Raw genomic sequence first — 21,307 nt, 5'->3', positions numbered from 1 at the left:
CACTAGCACTGCTCTGGCACCACAGGGCAACAGGACAGGTTTAATTAATAAGTTAGCTAATCCAAAGCAATTAAAGTATCCTGTTGGGCTAATTGCAGCAGAGTTTCTGGGCAGAGCTGTGTTTTTCTACTGTACATGTAGGGCTGCAGGCACAGCAGAATTCCCACTCTTGCCTCTCCCAAGTCCACTGGGGCAGCCTGTGAGCCAGATGCTGGAAACAAGTGCAATAGCACTTTTTTCCAGAGGTAAGTAAAAGAGCTTCCCACCTAGGGGGCTGAAAAAATTCTCACAAATACCCAGAAATGTGGTCATTTTTTGGCAGTGAAGATCGGTGATGTCACTTGATCTGGTCTGGACCTTTTGTCACCAAGCAGGGCTGGCCCCATCCTGCCGCACTGCACATGGAAAAAGCTCCTCTCAGGCTCTTGCTGGATTTTCACACCTACAAAACCCCATGAGCTATTTTGCTGGCAGCTGGGACATATGGGAAGGCTGGAAAAACCTGTCTGAATGGAATTGCTACTGGATAAATTGTAATTGTACTTGGCAATCCAGTCTTTTAGGTTGTGCTTTCTTTATAACTAAACACAAGACTAGGTACAAGGCAGAAATATGATGTAAAAGGAAAATAAAAATAAAATATATTTAACTTTGGGCGATGACTGCCGTCTTCCTTTGAGATGCAAAGGCACATCAGGAAAATAGCAAGGAATAGACTTCTACAGAATCAGCATAGCAGCCACCAGATCCAAGTACAGGGGATGGTACAATTACTTAGAGAATGGCAAATATTTTACAGAGAGCCTCCCTCTGAAATGCAGGTGGAGAATGACCACAGATGCTTCCAGGAGACTTAATTGTCCTTGCCAGCAAGGCTCATTATCCATACATAAACATATGTGCTGCCTCTCAACAGCAAAGTGCAGTTTTTTCAAGAGAGTATTTTAAATCTGAACTGCTTGAGTGTCAAATTGGTTCAGTCTGGCTTCATTTTAATTACAGCAGCCATTGGATCATGCTGGTGGGTGAGGGAAGATGTGCTACTTCTGTAGGCAAAGGAAGATATATTTGCAAAATTACTGCCTAAAAACACTGCTCTGTCTTTCATCATCACCACAAGAGTGAGAATGGAGGTCAGCAATGAGCCTTAGGGCCAGTTCCTGTGGGGTTCTCCTCTGGGCCTCAGCCAGGGTTACCTTCTTAAGAGAATGCTGCCTTTTGTTGATGGAAACTATGGAAAGTGAGAGCTGGACCTTGGGTTTGTTGCCCTACAGCACCTGCAGCCCCTTTTACCAGAGCAGACACGTGGAAAACACAGCCAGGTTAGACCAATAATGGTATTTAATCCTCATGCTGCATTTGTGTGAGGCACTGGAGAGGAGAGCCCTAGGGAAGCAGGCAATTTCCTGCAGGTATTTAACAAGGTGTGGGAGGAAAATGAGGAGAGGGCAGTACCTCTGGAGGCAGGATTAGTAATGAAGGGGTTTTCTCCCCTCAGGCCCCATTTATAACCACCTCACTGGTGATGAAGGTGAGGCCCAGGTACTTCAAAGTAAGTGTAATGTTGGGAGTGGGCTCAGAAAGAGCTGCCTTTGAAGTGTGACTTGAGAATAGTGGGTTCGGCATGGGACAAGAGGGATGAGTGTCTTGACAAGTGCAACAATTTGGGTGGAAGGAGGGAGAGGATTTTTTTTTCCTAAGCTATTATATCAATGCTAATCTGGAGACCTCTTCCCATCTCAGCTTGGCCAGAGTTCTCAAATAATAGTTAACTGCGGTAGCAATGAAACTGCTGGATGTTCTGGTTGGTGAAGTAGAACTGAAAGGTGTCAGGCAGTGCTGGATGAGAAGGAGGATTCTAATAGGGTGGTGGTCACTCTCCTGGGAATGAACCATGGGCAGGAGTGAGCCAAACCCACTTCAGCAAGCTGGCCTTGGCTGGGGCACAATACCCTCAGCTTTCAGAGCTCAGTAATCCTGCTCTTCACAGAAAATGAAATCAAATCACTGTGGTTGCTTTACATGTACCCCAGCCCTTGGTGAAGGACCCTGGGGGCCCCACCACTGCAGCTCAGCAGCATGAAGGGACACTGCTGACACACAGCCTCTGCTGTTTACCCAAAGCCTGAGCACAGTCTGTGAGTTTTATTTATTTTTATTTCCATCCAGCACAGATGCCTATCAGTATGAGACACATACTTGCATGAGCTTCTCCCATGAGCAGGATTGCAGACTTTGCAAGCATTATTGTTGGGGTGTTTTCCTTCTTCAAATAGCCAAGTTGCTACACTTAAATGTGAGTTTTTGGGGATGCTGAAAGCCTTTTAGAAGTCCCTTTGTCCTTGTACTGCAAACTTGGCAGCACAAACTTTGAGAATGCAGGAATGGAAACTCGATGCCTGCAGCAATTCTCTCTAAGCTCGTACCATTTGTGAATAAAGGTTAATAATGTTTGAAACTCTTAAAACTCGGTTCCATTTACCATCCTTAGGCAAAGGAAAACAAACCACTACCAAAAAAAACCCCCACCCTGTAAGTAGTATTAGTTCAGGAAAACAAGTAGCAGGTTTTGTTCCATCCACTGTCAAGAACAGCAAACCAAAGTGTACAATCTAGCCCAGGCATTAAAACCATAACCAACAAAGCCAAGTGATAACTGACCAAGCAGTAATAGGTTAAAAACAAGATGATCTGACAGGCCATCATCATCTCTAACACTGTTCTTGCCAGTGTCAGTGTTTAGGGCTCTCATTCTTGCTGTTTCCAGCTAAAGGCGCTCAGTTTCCACTTTTTTCTACCTCCTTACTACCATGAGCTTTTACTCAGAAGATAGGAGTTTTCCAACTCCAGTGGCACATTTAGAAAACAAGGTGTTTTTCCCAGATGGAGGCTGAAGTCCCAAACACAAGCAGTGATAATACATTTAACCTACTGGGGACAAAACAATCACAAAAACACCCAACACGGTTCTTGCTCACTCCTCATTAGTAAGACCTGAAAAACAGCAAAAACCCACAAAGAGTCGTCTCTACAAGGCCAGGAATATCTGAGCCCCGCTGGCTAATTCCTGCTCTTATGGAGGAGTGGTGACTGCAGCCTCACAGCACAGCTGTAGCTGAGAAGAGTTTGAGGGGGGGCAAGAAGGGATGTGGAACTAGAGAAGCACGTGAGGTTGAGGGGTGCTGCCAATGTCTTGCCCTTGTTTGGATTCTAAAACTCCCAGTATACAGGCTTCTGCCCTGTATTCAAAATTTATGAGCCAAATCCTGCAGAAACAAAGACAGTGGTTTTAAAGAAAAATCACCCTGAACTGGGATTTGCATTGATCTGTTTGTTTTCCCTCTGGGTCTTTCAGCCTGCAGAGTGTTGCTGAACCAGGGTTTTCCATAACCATGAGAGGTACACATTTTCCTCTAAAAAACCCTCTGAAAGCACTTGGGGTGCTGACAAAATGCCTGGTGTTGGACAGGCTTTGGGATTTGGCTGCAGCTGAAGGTGGTTGCATGAACAACTTTCGTCATCTGCAACCTGAGGTGTGGGGTTTGTTAAGAAGACAGTGGTTTTGGTGTAAGAGTCTGCTGCACCTCACTTTGGCGTGTCCTGAGTGAAGGAGGGAGAAGATTGAGTTCTTGGCGGTGTGTTGCTGTGGAGGTGTTTGATGGGTTCTGTTGTATTTATCCTTTGGAGAATTTGGAGGTCTGTTCTCCTGTGTTGGTGTTGCAAGCCTGGCACTGAGTGTAACTCAGGGCTGCTCTCCACAGCATGTGGGGTCTGTCTTTTACAATGTGACCTAACTTCATCCTCTAGGAGTGAATAGTGTGCAAAGAAGTACAATAATATTCCTTGTCTGTGTTGTTTTCCTCTTGCCTTGCCTGTTTCTAAAGAGATAGCACCACAGTTATGATTCCACAAACTTGCCCCCTGTGCTCAGCTTTCTGCAGCACAGCACTTGCAGAGCCCAATCTCAGAGCAGTCCCAGTCCTGGTAGGAAAGCCTGGCTTGCGTTAATAAGGCCATCAAAGATCCAAAACCTTTCCCAGCCTTCTGCTGGGCTGATTGACCTTCTGAGGAGTTCACCTGGAGCCTCTGAAACGACTCAAGTCTCCCACTGTGTCGATCAAAGGAAGCAGCTCTCTGTGGTGAGGTAGGGCCTATCAGGGTGTAACAAATAAATCGGACTGCTGGCCAAACTGTCAGAGTTTATGTTAGATCTCAGGTGGGTGACAACCAGGCACTGCTATTATTATGGAAAACACCATATCTGAGATTATGTCCCCATGGCCCTCTTCCCCCAGGTGCTGTATCTACTTGGAGCCTCTTTCTGCTTGAGCAAGGCTCCATGGGGAGGAAGGGAGTTGCTCCAGGTTATGTGACAGCCCAGGGCAGAGCTGAGGCTGGACATGGGCTATGCCAGTTGTCCTAGCAGAGCTTGCATATAGCTCCTGCAACAGGAGCAGCTGTAAAAATAATCTACAGCTTCTTTTTTCACCTCTTCTTGGTCACGTTTTGATTTCCCAGGGGACTTAGATTGTCTGGAGAAGCTGTGGCTGCCCCATCCCTGGAAGTGTCTAAGGCCTGGTTGGACGGGGCTTGGAGCAGCCTGGGATAGTGGAAGGTGTCCCTGCCATGGCAGGGGGTGGAGCTGGATGAGCTTTAGGGTCCCTTCCAACCCAAACCATTCTGGGATTCTCTGACATCCCCTGAAAACACCAATTCCCTAGTGTTAGTGCAGGTGGGGCAAGCTGGCTCCAACATTTGTTCCCATCCCTCCAAACCCATCCTGAGTGGCAGCTGCTTCCCTCCTCCCCTCCCACACACCTTCCTGGGGAGCACAGGCTGCAGTCCTCCCCAGGTGTACTGCCCAAAAGGCCTTTGCCCGTGGCTTGCATACAAATTGCTGCCATTGAGTTTTGTTTTTTTTTTTTCCCCTTAGCTGAATTATTGTGAGAATTTCAATTTAGTAAGAGAGGAGCCTCAAAAGTGTAGCTTCTGTGTCCAGGGGGAGAGATTGCTGCTTTTAAGGTTTTCCTGAAAAGTGCAGGTGGCAGAAGGAAAGCCCACGCACCTGAGGCCAGCAGCTGGCACAGCAGCCTCCTGCTTGGCTCCTCTCTGCCATTTTTGGGATACTCAGGTGCTGTTTCAGGGCACATCAACAAATTTTTCACTGCCAGCAAGCCTGCAAGGAAAGACTGCTCTGCGTGGGTGATTATTTTATTTTCTTGCCTTTTTTTTTCCCTTTCCCACCCCAGCCAGAGCCTTGGCACAACTTCTGGCTCTCCTACGTTGCCATCTGACGGCAGCACACGCCTTGTGTGGTGCTTGGCACCTGCAGAAGGGCACCTCGGGCACGGCTTTGGGTGAGGAATGGTGAAGCCTCTGCCCTGCCTTAGGGATGTAGCAGGACCTGGATTCATGTGTGATATCTCACCTGGGGTTTCTTCCCCCTGGGCCCTAATCAGGAGCTCCTCTCTGCAGAGGAGAGAGCAGGAAAAGGAAAACCAAAATTCAGGTTTCTGCAAGATGCACCGTGCATGCACCAGCCTGCTTTCAGTGGCTGCAGGGGGATACCAGCATTGTTTTACCTCTTATTTTTGAGACCAGGCAGAGCTCACTCCTTACTTGTCATTGCAAATGGGTAACATCCAGCTCTTCCCTCTTCTCTTAAAGAAATTGCTTTAAAAATAATCTACTTTTTTTTTTCCTTTTAACTGAAGGAGGTTCATTTGTCACTCAAACATACTTGTTGGTTAGCTGCATGCATGTGTACTTCTCACTTTGCTTAGAGGGCTGTGATAATCCTTAAATCTGCTTTTAAGCCAGCCTGGTCTCCTCATTCTGTCTGCTGTGGGCAGCCTGTGGCAGCCTGAAGTTTAAACGGCTGGGGGCACTCAGGAATGGGCCATTACCACATTTAAATATTTCTTCTAAATGCTAGGAAAGGCCTCAGCAGGGGGAAAAAAAATATTTGCATGCTTAATTAACTGACCAAGATAATTAATACATGCCCAGCTCCAGGCCTGCAGGGAAGGTACCAGAGTCAATTGATCCAGCTGTTATTTAACAGTGCAAAAGCTTTAGTGCTTCAGTGAGGTTAGGCATGTAGTGGGCTAATGTCTCGTATAGCTGAAATATTTGGAAAAAGCCATCCCAACTCTGCTAGGGCATCAGGAATCAGTAGATTTTTTTACTCCTGGCCAGAGGAGGCTGCCTGCACGGGGCAGGGCTTGTTCCTGCCTGGCCCCACATGCCTGGGGCAGTGGACTGGGATGCTGAGCTTCTCCAGGTGCCTTCAGGAAAGTGCTGCTGGCTCAGGATCTGCCAAGCCTTCCCTGTGGGTAGACTGGAGGTGAAAAACAAGCAGGTTTATTCTACGCTGAACATGCCCACGTCTTGTCACACAAATGTGCAGCACGGATGAAAACAAAAAACAAGCTACAGATGGACACTGGCAACCTGTCGCTAAGCACAAGCCTCTAAATTCAAAATAAACATAATGCAGCAGCTCAGCGTGGTCTCAATGGGATCCATGAATTTCCACAGTGGATATTGTAATGTCCTGATCCTTGTGCACCTGGGACTTGATTTCAGTTCAGATTTCACCAGTGTGTAAAATAAATGCTTGAATGGGTCATAAAGTCTTGTATTGGCTCTTGGCTACGTAGGGGAGTGTCCAAGTCCAGTGAGGTAGAAGGCCCTTGGGAATCCCTGGAAGTTTGGCCAGAATTGCCTCCTGAAGGTGCCTTGATCTGTTCTGAGACTTGCAGATGCTGCCTAGGTCATTCGAGAGAAGTTTCTTCCATCTTAGTAGACACTTACAGCAAAGACATCACAACTTCAGGGCCCTTCCAAAGGATTATTCCCATGCCCATGTCCACCTGCTGTTCAGCCGTTTTTCCTTAATGCCTCTCCTTGGCCTCTGTTGCTGCAGGTGGCACCTCCTGCTTGCCCTGTCCCACAAGCAAGCCCAGAGACGAGGCAGCTCTCCCCAGCTCGTCTGACAGGCTGCACACAACAGAAACAGCCAAAGGAAACCATGCAAATGCTATTTTCCTTATTTCTGGAGGGCAGGAGCTGAGGCAGCAAAGGCATTTCTGTAGAACTGCAGCTCCTCTGGGCTGCCTCCCATGCAAATTTTTTTCTGGAGGCACTTAAGATTGAATTCCAGCTGCCAAGGATTTCTGCTCCTACCCAAGGAGATAAGAGCAGCTGCACTTGGCCAGACCCAAGCTCCCTCTTGCCTGGTATTTCATCTTTGGCTGATGAGAGATCAGAGGTGGCTGAGGATGCAAAAGCAGGCACTTCCCTCACCTGACCTCTCCATCAGCCACACATCACCTGCCCGTGGCTGCCAGAGCACCAAAAATCCCAGGGCCTGCCTCTCCTTGGAAAGGGCTCCCAAATGGGCACAGGGTGCTGTGAAGATCCTTGGCTCTGAGGAATTGATTGTGTGGCTCATGGATCTGTGTGTGTGCCAGAGTAATTAACTGAAGTGAAGCACATGCTCTCCCAGTCTTACACGCCGTGGTTAAGACAGAAATGAAGAAATGAAGATGACCATCAAAATTAATTATGTCTCTGTTAGTAAGGCTCAGGGACTTCTCTCAGCTATGTAATTAATTTTAATTGTGAGTGAGTGACTCCTGTTAGGGCTTCAACTGAGATACTGCATCTCTCTCCCCCAGGGAAGACCATAACTATTCCTGCACACGAAGGTCTATGGAGAGAGAAGACTTTTTCATGTTTGAAAATTTCCCAGCTGATGGAAATAGAGAAGCTCCTGCTGAGAATGTCCCTCTTCACCCTCTTCAAGGGACTGAAGGGGTCTCTGCACATCAGTGAGGAGCACAGTGTCTTGTACTTGGGTTTGCACAGCCAGAGACAGAAAACAGAATTAATACTCTGGTCCCACAAACCTTGTTTTTTTCTCAAAGGCCATGACTGACACCAGCCACCCCCTGGTGAGACGAGAGGACCTTGCAGATGCTCATGCTTCTTCAAACGTGCCTCACTTGGGTCAGCTGGGTTTATCACCCCGTCTCTGCTCCTTTAGGTGGTGTGTAGCCTCCAGCTGTGCCAGGGACTCCTGAGTACAGGAATACATGCACAGAGAGCAAGTTACAGCAGAGGGAGAGGCAGAGGTCACAGAAGGACTTTACTCTTCTCACTGCCATGAAGTTGCTGAAATTCCAGGACAATGACAGCAGCAGCTGGATGGCTTTCCCTGCCAATAAAGGGTGCATTGTTTCTGGTCTCCCCAGCCTCACCAGCGATGCTCTGAGGTCTTCACCAGAGGAGTTATCCATGGCTAAGCCTGGTGTAGGGGGTGCTCATGTGAGTGCAGCAGAGCTGCACGGGGGGTCAGGGAATGCCAGGATGGGAAACTTTGAGCAAGGCAGGTCCTGCACTCTTTGTTGTCAAGCAGGTAAAACTTTTTGTGTGACACACACAGATTTTAGCTATATACATAGCAATTTAACTTAAAATGCATTTAAAAGGTCAAAGTGCTAAAGCACAAAGACTTACAAAGTATAACTGTAATAATTACCCTTATGGAGAAAATACTTACACTATCTTAGCTTTGATTTGCTGCTGAAATAACTTCTAGTGGCATGGAAAAAAAAAAAAAAAACAAAAACCAAACCCAAACTATGCTATGTTTTAATTGCAGCCTGGCTTTTGATCAGATGTGTATTTTGAATGGAAAAAAAAAAAAAAAGAAAAAGAAAAAAATAGGAGGGGAGAGAAAAATGTGGCTTTGTGTGTATTCTGTGTTATATTATTATTCAGTAAGCCTTAAACCATAAAAGCTCCTACGGGAAGATTCATTATCGCATTAAGTACGAGATAGGGAGGGGATGCCTTGCTGGCAGCCGCAGACAATATGTTGCTGTTTTACTGTGTTTGGGTTGATCCCCCCCCTCCCCTCTGGGGGCTGCGTGTTCTGGAGAAACAGTTTAAGACACAGTTGGATTGTGGGGGGAAGAAGAAAAAAAAGGAAAAAAATTAATAAAAATAAAGAAGAAGGAAGGCAGATGGAGGCAAGTGACCGCAGTGCAAAGCGCTGCTTCGGCAGGCTGGAGGTTTATAACGGCTCCCTCCGACTTCAAACACCTCCCCAGGCTGCAGAGAGCCCTCGCCCTGCGGCTTCCAGCCCGACCAGCGCCGGCCGACAGAGACCCGCGGGGCCCGGCATCCCCCACGGGGCCCGGCATCCCCCACGGGGCCCGGCATCCCCCAGGGGGCCTGGCATCCACCCGCGGGGCTCGGCATCCCCCACGGGGCCCGGCATCACCTCACGGAGCCCGGCATCACCTCACAGAGCCCGGCATCCACCCGCGGGGCCCGGCATCTCCCCACGGGGCCCGGCATCCCCCACGGGGCCTGGCATCCACCCGCGGGGCCCGGCATCTCCCCACGGAGCCCGGCATCACCTCACAGAGCCCGGCATCTCCCCACAGAGCCCGGCATCACCTCACAGAGCCCGGCATCTCCCCACAGAGCCCGGCATCCCCTCACAGAGCCCGGCATCCCCTCACAGAGCCCGGCATCCCCTCACAGAGCCCGGCATCTCCCCACAGAGCCCGGCATCCACCCGCGGGGCCCGGCATCCCCCACAGAGCTCGGCATCTCCCCACAAAGCCCGGCATCCCCTCACAGAGCCCGGCATCTCCCCACAGATCCCGGCATCCCCTCACAGATCCCGGCATCCCCTCACAGAGCCCGGCATCCCCTCACAGAGCTCGGCATCTCCCCACAGAGCCCGGCATCCCCTCACAGAGCCCGGCATCTCCCCACAGATCCCGGCATCCCCTCACAGAGCCCGGCATCCCCTCACAGAGCCCGGCATCTCCCCACAGAGCCCGGCATCCCCCCACAGAGCCCGGCATCCCCTCACAGAGCCCGGCATCTCCCCACAGAGCCCGGCATCCCCCCACAGAGCCCGGCATCCCCTCACAGAGCCCGGCATCTCCCCACAGAGCCCGGCATCCCCCTACAGAGCCCGGCATCCCCTCACAGAGCCCGGCATCTCCCCACAGAGCTCGGCATCTCCCCACAGAGCCCGGCATCCCCTCACAGAGCCCGGCATCCACCAGCGGGGCTCAGCATCCCCCCACAGAGCCCGGCATCCCCTCACAGAGCCCGGCATCTCCCCACAGAGCCCGGCATCCCCCCACAGAGCCCGGCATCCACCCGCGGGGCCCGGCATCTCCTCACAGAGCCCGGCATCCCCTCACAGAGCCCGGCATCCCCCCACAGAGCCCGGCATCTCCCCACAGAGCCCGGCATCCCCTCACAGAGCCCGGCATCTCCCCACAGAGCCCGGCATCCCCTCACAGAGCCCGGCATCCCCCCACAGAGCCCGGCATCTCCCCACAGAGCCCGGCATCCCCCACAGAGCCCGGCATCTCCCCACAGAGCCCGGCATCCCCTCACAGAGCCCGGCATCTCCCCACAGAGCCCGGCATCCCCTCACAGAGCCCGGCATCTCCCCACAGAGCCCGGCATCTCCCCACAGAGCCCGGCATCTCCCCACAGAGCCCGGCATCCCCTCACAGAGCCCGGCATCTCCCCACAGAGCCCGGCATCTCCCCACAGAGCCCGGCATCCCCCGACAGAGCCCGGCATCCCCTCACAGAGCCCGGCATCTCCGCACAGAGCTCGGCATCCCCTCACAGAGTTCGGCATCTCCCCACAGAGCCCGGCATCCCCTCACAGAGCTCGGCATCCCCTCACAGAGCCCGGCATCCCCCCACAGAGCCCGGCATCCCCTCACAGAGCCCGGCATCCCCCCGCGGGGCCCGGCATCCACCCTCGGGCATCCCCGCTCCCCCGGGCTGGGCTCTCCAGCCCCGCACCGGCCATCCCTGCCCTCTCCACTGCTCTACAATGTTGTTTTCTCTCCCCTGGCGCTATCCCCTCCTGCCCTCTGAGAGGTTCTCTTTCTATTCCCGGGGAGCTGCAGGGTGACAGGAATGGCAGTGGTCTGGCTCAGGCAGGGAAAGGAATTCCTGGAAGCAACCAAAAATATTTGCAGAGCACCCAGATCTCCTAGTCGCAAGAAATGGGGAAATAAGTGTTTTCCTGCCTTAATCATTGATTTACAGTGGCTCAGCTTGTGGGTGACTGATCTGAGCCAGCAGTGGGGAAAAAAGAGCGGAGATTTTGGAAAAGGCTCAACACCTGTCTTCTGACAGGAGGCCGGATTCAGGCATCTCTTATGGGATGCTCACTAATGAATAGCCTGGCAAGCAGGGATTCTTTTTAAATAACAGTGTAGGCCGTCTTCTCATACTGATGCTACACTTAAAAAAGAAGATATTAAAGCCCATTTCTTCTGCTTTGAAAACTAAAATCCTTGCGACAGAGGCCTGGCTTGGATTGTTCTTTTGGCTACAAACCCCATCTTCCTGCAAGGGAATTCTGCAGTTTCAAGACTAACTGGTTCCCTAATTTGTGTCTTTAAAAGAAACAAAACCAAAGATACATCACTTGCGCATTATATTTTATTGATGTTACTGTAAAATACATATTTGCTTGCATTCCTAATTGGGGAAGCACAGATGGCAGTGGCTTCTGCTGGAGTGATACGCTCTTTAAAATATCTGGTAACATTACAACAAAGTGTAGTCATTAAAATAAGTGTCTGTGTGTGCTGCAGGATTTTCGTTCTTAGGAGCAAAGCTCTCCCCTGTTCTAAGGAGGGAAGGCTTGGTTTAACCCCTGCCTGGGCTGGTACCTGGCATGGTGGAATAAATCCAGAACAGTGGGATAAATCCAGCATGGTTCACCTGACTGTGGTGCTGCCAAAACCGCCTGCTTGAGGGCAAATTTATTCTTTCTGCATGAAGGTGTTCACAAGGGGGTGATGTGTCCACAGGGTCTGGAGTTGGTAGAAGTCGTAGATAAATTTCTTTTGGTGTTGTGTGTGCAACAGAAGGGTAGCTGAGGAGCAGCCACTGCCTCCTGGAAAATGCATTGGTGCTTAGGGTGTGCTGAGGGCTTGGCCCTTGGAAGGATACTGCTGTTCTGGAAGGGGAAAAATAAGAAAAATTAAGAGAAAAACATTAAAAATTAAGAGGGGAAAAAAAAAAAAGTGGTAGCATTGGATAAAGGCTGTTCATCTTCAGAATTTCTTACCCAAATCAAACTGTCGTGAGCAACCACAGAGCAAGTGAGCAGCACTTTACAGAACACTTGCAATGTGTTGGCAGCAAGCAGTGAGCATGGGCGGAGAAGGAGGGAGAAGCTCTTTCAGTGGTTTCATTTTAAAAGCAGCTTTGCGGTGAAGCCATCAGGTGCCCTCTGCGCTTTGACCTGTGACCTGCTCTTTTCCCCGGCTGCAGCTTTGCCACGGACACCTCAGCCCCTGCTGAGGTACCCTGAGGTTTGGGTACAGCTCTGCAGCATCACTTGTGGACCACACCGGTGCCCTGATGCCTTGCCTTGTGTTAGGGGGGTTAAAATGCCAGCAGCTCATGGAGAACTGGAGTTTCTCTGTTTTCAAAGGCTGTACTCTAGCCGTGCGCTCCCGGGCGTTCCTGGTGTTATGAGTTTTGCAGTCTGTGCAGAGGCTCATCCCGTGCCTGGATTGCCATTGCAGCAGCATTCCTCATCCTGCTCGGCCACACACTCAGAGCCATCAGCTCCTTTGCTTTTAATTTGCAGCCTTACTACCCAGCTCACAGAGCACTGGGGTTACCAGGGACTCCCTGTTGTGGTTTGCTATGGAAGTGAAGGTTGGCTGTAAAAATCCAGGCCTTTGGCACAAGAGGGAGTGAGCAACATGACAGCAAGGTATGGAAACCATATATCACTTACCTCCCATGCCTGCTCTGCTCCTGCTGCAGGGGGAATGTTGCCATGGGATGGTATAGGATGGCTGTAGGATCACTGTGTTTTCTCATGGCAAGCTTGCCCTTTGTTCATTTGTAGCAGGATTGAATAAGCCATTGGGAATGCCATGGGTGTAAATATGTCTCGTTGTTTAACACAGAGCGTGATTCACTGAGGAGGCTTTTCTGTTTTTTTCCCCCTATTATTTTTGTGTTGAAATTAACAGGTGTGTGAGGATTTGGGGGAGAGGGAGAAAGTTAGGCAGGTGAAGCCCTGGGGAAGGATTTCCCTTATGGCAGCACAGCTTCCTGATGAATGGATCAAGAGCAGCTTGGGGGTGTGGAGGGTGAGCTGGACATGTGCACTCCCAGCCCAGAAACCAAATGTGTCCTGGGCTCATCCCCCAGCCTGGGCAGCAGGGGAGGGGGGATTCTGCCCCTCTGCCCCTCTCAGCGGAGACTCCACCTGCAGAGCTGCCTCCAGCCCTGGGGCCCAGCACAGGAGGAACATGGCTCTGTTGTAGCCAGTCCAGAGGAAGCTGCTGAGATGATCAGAGGGTTGGGGCAGCTCTGCTGTGAGGGATGGCTGGGACAATTGGGATTGTTCAGCCTGGGAAAGAGAAACTTCCAGATGATGTAATTTTAGCCTTCCAGTACCTGAAGGGAGCCTGCAAGAAAGATTGAGAGAGATTATTTACACGGGCCTGGAGGGCCTGACAGGACAAGGGGGAATGGCTTCAAACTGACAGAGAGTAGGTTTCCATTAGATATTAGGAAAAAATTCTTCCCTGTGAGGGTGGGGAGACCCTGGCACAGGTTACCCAGAGAAGCTGTGGCTGCCCCATCCCTAGAAGTGTTCAAGGCCAAGTTAGATAGGGCTCAGAGCAACCTGGGATAGTGGAAGGTGTCCCTGCCCATGGCAGGGGATCAAACTGGATGGGCCTTAAGGTCTCTTCTAGCCCAGGCCGTTCTGTAATTCTGTGTTCACATTTTGGAGCGGGAGGAGTTTCCAGCACCTGGGCACGGGGAAGGTGCGAGAGCTGACTCGCTCTAAGCTTTGAGCAAGCTGTCAGTGCACTGCTAAGAAAGAGTCGCTCAGGGAAGAAGACTCCCCTGGCTCTCCACTCCCCCAGGCAGCATTCCCCAGGGGCACCAGGGAAGGATGGGGTATTTTTGGGGAGCGCTCTGGCAGCGGTGCCACGTGTTCCAAATGGAGCAGGTCAGCAGCTCTGTCTAAGGTATCAGTGCGCCTCCAGCCAGAGCAGGTGCTGGGGGAGGAGGCTGCGAAGGAGGGGGGTGAGATACCAGCTGCGTTATTAAGTCTGATCCCAAACCCTTTGAAGTCAATAGAAAAATTATCCTTGACTTTGATAGACTTTGGATAGCGCCTTTTAAGTCATGAGAAAGACATCCACGTTATTAAACCTGCAGCAGAACGCTACTGTTGGTTACATATGCTTTTATTTTTTAATGGCAGTGGTAGGCTTAGCCTTGGGCACTATCTGAGACTCATAAATAACCCATGTCAAGTGTAACACACCTACTGAACAGCCACAGAAGACAGAGGACTTGGCTGTTTATCTCCCTGCATTTTTCAGTAACGAGCCACTTGTACATTAGGAGGGGTAGATGTCCTCTAGCATTCATTAATAAAGCATCCCTAAACAGCCAGGCTTCTCCTTGATCATGCAGGGCTAATGCGATAAATATCTTCTTTCCACACTCTCCTGACAACTGAAAGGCAGGAATGCAGTCTAACTTACCGTGTCAGTCGGGCAGGAATATGACAGGGCTGACTTCTCCTTCACATCTGTCATGTTGAGGTCCGGCACCCGCTCGCTGCCAGGACAGCGAAAGCAGAGCAGGGAGACTTTCTGGGAAAGCATTCCCAACACAGCACTGGAGTCACCTCCCGTGGTTGTGGGATGGGTGAAACCCCATGGGAAAAATGGATGGGGCTTGGAACAACCTGGTCTACTGTGCACTGCCCCTGCCCATGGCCGGGGGTGGAACGAGATGAGCTTTAGGGTCCTTTCCAAACCAATCAGTTCTAACATTCTATGATAAATTCAGAATATTTTCAAAATATTATTTCATAGGCACCCACAGGGATGTGTATGCAATCCCCAGCCTGTTTGGTCAGCGATAGGCAATTGTTGAAGGTCAGATACCACCATCAGAATAGCTTGGGGACGACCAATTGCCCTCAGGACCCAAAACAGGCCTAAAAAGCATCTGAATTTGTTCATCACTGCTTTTATACAGCGTTTTGGTATTTTCTCCCAGTGGCTGATTCCAGCTGGAAGGCCTTATGTGAATTTACATCACTGATACATATATATATATATATGTGTGTGTGTGTGTGTGTGTACATGCAAATTTATATTACTGAGATATATCTATATGTAAATATACATGATATATATATATAAATATATACTGATACCAGCCATGCAGTCATTGACCTGTGGCACCAGCGTGTCCCACAGCAGGCACAGAGAGGCACTGGGTTAATTCAGGCAGCAGAGAATTGCACTGGGGACTTCAGTTCAACCCTCACATCACTTGCAACCCAGCAGTCCTTGAAAGCCCCCGATGTCTGTGAGTTTGTATCTGGGTTTTTGCTCAGCTAACTGCTCCCACCTCTTTCCCAGCATGCAGGTACCTCACTCGAGCCCTCCTGGTTTTGGAGGGGGCAGGACAGACTCCCCTGCTGTGACTGCTGTGTAAAGGTATTTTTCTTCTCTCCCCCAGCCCTGTGTTGATACTCATTCTCTCCCTTCCCACCTCTGCCCCCCACTAATGACCAAGGAAGGCTGAATTCCTGAATGGCCTGGCTGCTCCGAGGCTGACTCTGATGGCTTAGCTCAGCTCTCTGCCCCCATTTTATTGGGCTGATTTAACTGCACGGCACAGCCAGGGATTCCTGCTCAGGAGGTTTGAGATGGCTGGTGGGGAACAGGTCTGTGATGGGCTGTGTTTGCACAGCAGGATTACTGGGGATGCCTGGTCTAGAGCAGCCTCAAACACTGAGCCAAAGCCGGTTTGCTTCTAAGCCATTTAACCCTTTAAAAGGAGAAAAAAGAAATAAAGGAGGTCAACCATGAAAGAGAATTTAATAATTGCAGCTCATACATAAATATTTGCTGCTTCTCCCAAGTGCATGATTCCTCCAGTTTCTCTTGATAAAGAGGACTACCCGTGAGACTCTTGGTTTAAAAATATTTCTGTTTCCAAAGCCTTTTAAGGTCTTTATATAGTCCATACTGCTGTGGGGGAGGGACAGGGAGAGGGGCCAGAAGGGGCCTGCATATGCAGAAGCAGCTCTTTGTCATGTCCTCTATTCCCTGAGTCAGGGTGCAAAGGAGACCCCCTCCCTCCAAATTGTTGTTCCCTGTTTCCTTCCCCTCCCTGCCCCCTGGGCTGGCAGGAGCCAGAGCAGCAAGCCAAGGTCTGTAGATTTTTTTTTCCCTTTCCCAAGCAGCTTTCTCCTGGCAGCAGCCCTGTGCCATCCTCAGGGCAGCAAAATTCACAGAGGAGCACAGTGAAATAGCATCCTCGTAACTGGGAGTGTATTTCCAGGCAGTCTTGCTGCAGCAAGAGCAGGCTGAAGGACAGAGCTCGGGCTGAAGGACAGAGCTCAGGCTGCAGCTCTTGCCTTGTGTGTGAGCTGGGCTACCGGAGCCCTAACAGGAGGGAGCAGACAGGGCTTCGGCAGGAAGCTGCTTTAGGGGAATGTGGATTAATCCCCCTCCTTAGCCCCTCTTTAAATGATCACAGGCTGGAGGGTATTTTAAAAGAAGCTAAAAGGAAGACACTTCACTGCTTTATCCCCATGGCTTTGGATTTTCAAAGGAATTTGAGTATCCAGAAAGACTTTTTTACTCTGCACAGGCCATGCATTCTCAGCAGTCTCCTTTTCTTGTACCATCTTTTCATCTCTCTGATCCCTTTCTCTTGCTGAGCCACATCTGGCTTTCCTGAAAGCCAAGCCTCAAAAAAACCCCATACATTTGAAGCGTTCAACCTGTTCCAGCCCTCATTTTCCCTCAGAGAGGTTCGGACGTGCAAGGACAGTCCTCTGCAGCAGAAACCTTAGAGTAAAAGTGTTAATTGCTGAAGGTTTGGGGTTTGGTTTTGCTAACCACAAGTGCAAGTGGAAACAGCCTCGTAGGATACAGTTGCTCTGAGAGCTGGCAGGTGTTAAATAGCACACCAGGGCTCCAGCATCCTCCTGCTGCTCGGCTTTGTGGTGGTTTCTGACTAATAGGCGCCAGCTTCACTTCTACCTTTGAGGAGCCTTGGCAGATGCTCGCTGAACCACCCCCAAGGCTCCAGTCACGCTAAGTTAAAGCCTTGTTCAAACCCCGGGAGGCACAGTCCATCCCACAAACTGATGTATCAAATGGGGCTTCTCCGACGTCTTAAAAGCAGCTTTCCACTCTCTTGCGTGTGGGCAGAAACCCCAAATCCTTATGACATCTATATGAAACTGCCTCTTTCATGTCGAGCAGTTTCCATCCAAGACACTGAACTGAAATTTTATTTTGATGTACCAAGTGTGCCTGAGGTTAGTTTCTTACAGGGCAGGACATGGTAAAGAAGGAAAACTGACTTGGTTATTTCCCCTTTCAGAAAACAGGTCATTCCTAGGGACTCTTTAAACATCTCCCTTCTCCTCTCAGCCTCCTCTTTCCACCTCCTGATCTTTTTCAGGGGAAGGAACAAAAGTGTTTGTGAAATGCAGCCTTGCTGTATTTGTAGCACCAGGAGCCCCAGTGGGACAATTGCGTGTGTAGCGGTTGGGGAGCCAAAGCCTGGCCCTGCTCTGGTTTTATGTCCATGATCTTGCGTGTACAACAGGGCTTTTGTAATACAAGAAGTTCAAGATCAGGAACGTTCCAAGCTTCCCTTTTAAATTCTTAAAAAAAAAAAAAAAAAAAAAAAAGGGGACAACTGGGAAGTTCCTGGTTTTCCCAAATTTCAAGAATTTTGCTTATATGAAGAGGGTTTGGAATGAGAGTTTTTTCTAGCCATTGTGCTTCCAAGGCCAAGTGTGGTGTGTGCCAAGAGCCCAGACTGGAAGGGTAGCCAGGGCCAGGGCCATAAGCTGAAGATGGATTTTCAGGTGGGTTCAGGGAGAGCCAGCGCTCCCAGCCCTGCTGCTGACAGCACTACTCCAAACACAATCACAGCAGCATTCAGTCTAGGACAGCTCTGTCAGGCAGAGATCCCCCATTCCCCTGGCATGCTGCAGAGATGAGGCCGAGGCTCTCCCAGTGCCCGCACACAGACCACGGTGCCATGAGCAAGGACGTGGCTCTGTGCTCCTCCTGCCTGTCTTGGATGCAACCCCAGTTCCTTCACTGTGTCTTTTGCCACCCAGCCCCTCCTCCTGCCCTGTGTATCTCCTCTCGTGCACACCTGCCTCTCTCTGTTGTGGCTTGGCTTCTTTGCTCCGCTCACAGGAAGGGCCCAGGGGACACCCCAGCCATGTGGCATCACTCTTTCCCTCTCTCCCCCAGCTCCCACCTACCTGGATGCCCTGGCAGTGTTTTGGCCACGTTTGACAGAGGGGTAACCACTGTCAGAACGAGCAGCACCCTCGGTTTTCACCACTGGGGGCAGGTGGGGAGAGGGGAGGCACCTGCAGGTGGGGTCTGCTCCCCATCAGCACGTCTGGAGCCACAGCTGCCAAGTGGAGTTGGTTCAAATAGAGGTGGCTCTTCCTTGCAAAGAAAGATTTTTTTGGGGGTAGAGAGTGAGAAATGAAGGAAGTTCAAGAAATGCACAGAGGCCCAGAGAGGGTGATGGGGAGTTGGTGCAGCTGGAGCAGGGCGGGAGGTGCAGCCAACAGCTCCTGTTTCTGTGCAGCCCTCTGCAGCCAGGCTGGCTGGCCCTGAGCTCTGGGGTAACTGGTACCTCACCCAGCCCTCTGCTCTCAAAGGACCCTCCAAGATGTGTTTTTCATGTCCAATATGCTCCTCCAGACTGGTGCTGGGCAAACGTTCTGCAGGACGTGACACAGCCAGTTCTCCTGCAGGAACCTTCCCCTAACCCTGGCAGCACAATTCCCTCCTCCCTCTGCCTGCCCTTGGTTGTGCCCCTTTGATGCTGCAGCACTCTTCCTTGGGGTACTGGAGCCTGGATCCCATAGGAATTCCAGATCTGCACCTCAGATCCCTTCCCCATGGCCTGGCCCAGACAATGGGGATGTGCAGTACATCCCATGGGCTACTTTGGTCCAGCAGTGGGTGGTTCAGCATCAGTGATGCATGGCCCAGCCAAACTCATCTTCTAAACAAAAGGAGACTCTTGAACTGCCATGGGAGGGGTAGAAGGGAGTCTTTTCCAGGAGCTGTTAATACAGCATTTTTGCATTGGTTTATTTTATTATTTTTTACATAAAACTATAATCCGAGAGCTGAATTTTATCAGAATGTCCCTTATTGCACACCTGGAAAGAGGGAGGAAAGAGATTTATTTATATTTTAACCTGTGGAACACAAAGGAACTAAAACATCCCTGCAGATCTTAAAATCCTTGATACTTCTGCATTCCCTCAGAAGTTGAAAATGAGCAGAGTTTAATTTTAAAGCCCTCGTTCTGTGCCTTTGAAACAAACATTATCTTCCTGCTGATAAATGATTAAAGTACCAGCGATTTATTTTTTAAAGGAAAAGACCACAGGAATTTCTGAGCTCCACACCCCTGCTCAGGTATAAATTTGTCCTTGCTGAGATGATGTTCCTGTACTTTACTCCCCATACACTTCCCACCCTAATAACATAGGAAACAAAAAGGGGTTGCCCCCAAATAATAAATGCAATGACCAGGAAATGGTGGCTTTAGTGAAGTTATGCTTGATATGGCAATTTCCAGTGGTGATGTTCTGATGCTGAATTCAGTAACAGTGAATTTGGTTTTTCAGGGGTTTTTTGTATGTGTGTGTGCACACTTTGGTTTTAACAACGTTATTACAACCAATGTTATGGACAAACTTGAAGGTGCAAGATTTTATTCTTTCTGTGCCACCATGGATAATGAAGTTTTATCAACTCCCTTTTATTATAGTAATCTAAAACTGTATCCTGTAATAGGGTCATAAACATTTAATGAAAGAGAATGCTGTGTGAATTAAAAAAAAAGAGAGAAAAACAGGCTTTAGGGTGGACAAATGGAGAACAATAGGGAACCCAAATAGCTCAGGTGTCTCTAGTCCAGAGCCTCAGTGAACGGTGCTTCTCCACCCTCATCACTGGGCCAATGTGTAGCCTGGGCATCTCTTGCTTCATTCCCATCAGTGGGATTTTCCCCTGAGTTTAAACTTTACCATGCCCAAAGTGAGGTGCTGAAACACTGCCCTGATCTTTATGATGTCTCTATTTTTTCCCCCTGCAATTTCCCCTTACTACCCTTTCTGGTGTGTTCTGTGGTAACTTCTAAAGTATTGTTTCACTGTGTAAGTAAAGCAGGGGGCTGTTAATTCCTGAGCCTCCACGAGCAGCACAAATGCTGCCCAACTGCCACCCCCGGTGCTTTCAAAGAGCAGCTGTGCAGTGCTGTGCCATGGCGGTTGCAATCACTCTGCAATGACAATATAGGAAAAACTGATAATAAACATCAAACTCATCTGCCTTTTACCACAGAGAAAGTTCAAGTGTGGTGGAAAGTTTTGGGGGTTGTTGTGTAAATTACCCCTCACTTGCTGGCTCTGTAACCTTTACTGGGGAAAGTTTGCAGGCTGGGGAAGAGGGCAGGCATCCCACGCCTCCCCAGGTTTGAGAGAGGAGCTTGGGACCCTGCTTGGGGGTTTTGAGGATGGTGAAGAGCTTGGGAAGGATGGATGCCATACAGAGGGGGATCTGGAGAGCACTGGGAGCTGAGGCAGTGGGAAGATGTGAGGCGTGTTTCACCCTGGGAGAGTTCCAAGAGATCACCTGCAAACACATACAGCTGCACAGGCAACTCCGTCATCTGCTCTTGGTCCTTCAAAAAGCACACCTAAAAACATCCATCATTAATTTTGGGTAGCCAGCCTCCCCAGGGTGTACATGTAAATGTTAAGGTGTATCCCCTTGCTGAGAAGTAGCTGATATGACACAAAATAATAACCTGGCCTGTTATCAAAACACGATAAGGTGGCCTTTGCCATGCCAAAATTGGCTTACAGCACCCTAAAACAAATAGGCACAGGTAGGCAAACAAAAAAATGGCCAGGACTATGACAATTCCCTGTGTACAAGGGCCACTTGTTGGGAACTGCTCATGCTCAGCCATGTGAACTTGAGTTAGTGTGGAGGGGTAAAATAGGCAGAGAAAAAAATGATCTGGAACACCCTGGTGTTTGTGTGTAGCCATGATTTCATTTGGTAAGTACTGTGGTTAAAAAATCACTGATTGTTGGAAACTTGATCAGAGTAAGCAAATAATATTATTCCTTAGTTATCTGCACGTGTTCTCCTTTCACAGAG

The 21,307-nt window shown here is 49.8% G+C and overlaps 1 long non-coding RNA gene across 3 annotated transcripts; it reads left to right on the top strand.

Moving 5' to 3' along the window:
• Nucleotides 1-848: 848 nt before the first annotated feature.
• On the top strand, nucleotides 849-6,971 carry LOC137477450 (uncharacterized). 3 transcript variants are annotated; one of them, XR_011001008.1, is made up of 5 exons: nucleotides 849-1,542; nucleotides 2,186-2,296; nucleotides 3,356-3,399; nucleotides 4,041-4,144; nucleotides 6,929-6,971. It is a non-coding gene; the product is annotated as an uncharacterized lncRNA (long non-coding RNA). The 3 variants fall into 3 exon arrangements; XR_011001007.1 differs by lacking the exon at nucleotides 6,929-6,971 and adding an exon at nucleotides 4,296-5,395 and having other exon boundaries at nucleotides 850-1,542; XR_011001009.1 differs by lacking the exon at nucleotides 4,041-4,144 and having other exon boundaries at nucleotides 858-1,542.
• Nucleotides 6,972-21,307: the final 14,336 nt, after the last annotated feature.

This window comes from Anomalospiza imberbis, chromosome 7, assembly GCF_031753505.1.
Source record: "Anomalospiza imberbis isolate Cuckoo-Finch-1a 21T00152 chromosome 7, ASM3175350v1, whole genome shotgun sequence".
Taxonomy (NCBI): Eukaryota; Metazoa; Chordata; class Aves; order Passeriformes; family Viduidae; genus Anomalospiza; species Anomalospiza imberbis.
This window is presented reverse-complemented; position numbering and strand designations above follow the sequence as displayed.